The sequence below is a fragment of the Glandiceps talaboti genome, chromosome 9, assembly GCF_964340395.1.
Source record: "Glandiceps talaboti chromosome 9, keGlaTala1.1, whole genome shotgun sequence".
Taxonomy (NCBI): Eukaryota; Metazoa; Hemichordata; class Enteropneusta; family Spengelidae; genus Glandiceps; species Glandiceps talaboti.
Window position 1 is genome coordinate 7,891,709 of NC_135557.1, and position 2,174 is coordinate 7,893,882.

Here is a 2,174-nt window from a genome sequence, read left to right on the forward strand (position 1 = left end):
ACTGGACTTCATGGGAGATAAATGTTTATATACTTAAAGACCTATCCAGTATAAATTAAACATTATTTTTCATTTTATTTATTGGTAGATGCTGGTGATGCACACACTGAAGCTAGTGACGGTAAGCGTTTTAGACTTAATATATTCTTGTCTTAATAATGTGTCTGCCAAAATATCTCAACATGAGTTATATGTAAAGTGTAGGTAATATAGCCATACATTACATATGTATATACACTTGTATACATTTGTACATGTAATGATGAATTGAGAGTAAAATTGAAGACAATTTTCTAGTACTCTATGACATTCAATAATGTGTATGGTTTGAAATTGTATACCGCTAAATGGTCTTTTACATGTATTTTTTTCAAAAATGTGCTTACGGTGGGAGATGGATACCCCTCCCACACCCTACACATTAGCTATCACAGAGGATGCTGTTTCTGTCCAGAAAACCTGGCTTGCTAAGTATTTTAAGTACAGTTTACAGCCCAATGTGGGACTTTTATCGCAAAGCCCACATCTCTTTGTTAAACAATCTCTCCACATGATTTGTATGGTGCTGAAGATTGATTCCCACTGTTAGTTTAACACCATACTTACAATATGTACCTGAAGTGGATCGGGTTAGGTCTGTATAATTACACATTAAAATATGTGTAGCCGGGAGGGGTCTACTAAAATTGTTAGGTTCATTTCGTTGGCCGTGACAGCGCGAAAGGGGGGTGGGCGACAATTTTTTGTCCAAAATAATTTCTCCCAACCCCACTGTCAATTTTGACTCCAGCCGTATTATTTCGCAATGGAAATGATGTCTCTCTAAGCTCTAAACGTTATTCGTACATAAAATGTACAAGTAGTCGCAGACATAACTTATAAACTGACTCTAACAGTAATTGACAGTCTGTAAGCTGTAATGGTTTCATCTTCACATGTATGCAAAGGCTTCCATTTTACATTTTACAAATGTTTCAGTTCTGACATTTTGAATTTCCATGTCTGGTTCATTATTTAGGTTCACTGGGAGAATTGTCTGGGATACCGATGTACACATTCATTGTACTAGTGGCAGTGATTGTCACCATGTGTACAATTTGTTGGATATGTTGTTACTGTACTCGTATAAAGGTAGGTGTTTTAATTGTTCTAAGCCATATTCCTCACAGAGATGTTACGAATATGTAAACAGGCATCAAAATAGAAAAAGGGAGCGGGAAGGAGGGATAGAGAAGAGAAGGTAAACACTTGAGGTTATGTGTGTGAGTGTGTGTGTGTGTGTCAAAAAGAAATTGAGAATGAGAGACACAGAGATGACAGAGACATGGATTGAAAGTGGTTTGGGGTAGGGAGAGAGAGAGAGAGAGAGAGAGAGAGAGAGAGAGAGAGAGAGAGAGAGAGAGAGAGAGAGAGAGAGAGAATGTGATAGATTTCTATTTAGACACTGAAACGGGAAAAACATATCCAAACCTGTTGAAGATGAAGACCACACTTATACCTTTACTTGTTACATGTTGTCTTATGTGTGTTTCATCACTTCTTACATAACCGGGATTATTATACATACATTATATATGTGATTCTATCTCTGTCTCTGTTTCTACTATTATATTACAGAAGAAGTCTGCAAGACAATACCAAATGGTGACGACTACACAAGCATAAAGACTTTATCAATTATGGCCTTTGTATGGTAGACTAACTGTACAATTAATGTTTTACATGTATTCAAATTTCACTTGCTTGAAGTAAATATGTGACGGGTGTTTCTTTTTCAAACAAGCGACAAAGTTACTGCATATTATTAAAGAAAATCAGAACAATGCGTCTCGTATGGGTTTCTTGAACTTACTACGACCGAATGTAAATAAATAAATACATATGTACTGAAGATATGATGCAAGGAATAAACGTCAATGAAGAATATAGTCACTTCCATGGCGGTGTTTGTGAAAGTTTTGACTCCACTATTTGATATATGTATATGCATTGTAAGCTGCTTTGCGTAATCGTATGTGGGGGGCGGGGTGTATGTGGTGTTGGGGGTGGGGTGTATTTGTGGATGTGACATTTGTGTGAATTATCATGTGTGTGTGTTCGTTGTGTGCATACATATGCTTCTGTATATTGACTGTGTTGTATGGAGTTTGTTTATGTTTGCAGTGGGCACAGAG

General features: G+C 36.8%; 1 long non-coding RNA gene across 1 annotated transcript in view; it reads left to right on the forward strand.

Annotated features, from left to right (window-relative positions):
• LOC144440072 (uncharacterized) overlaps positions 1-1,037 on the forward strand; it is a 1,728-nt gene extending 691 nt beyond the window's left edge. The window contains exons 2-3 of the long non-coding RNA XR_013481161.1: positions 89-121; positions 1,019-1,037. This is a non-coding gene — a long non-coding RNA (uncharacterized LOC144440072). The remainder of the gene's footprint in view (positions 1-88; positions 122-1,018) is intronic.
• Positions 1,038-2,174: the final 1,137 nt, after the last annotated feature.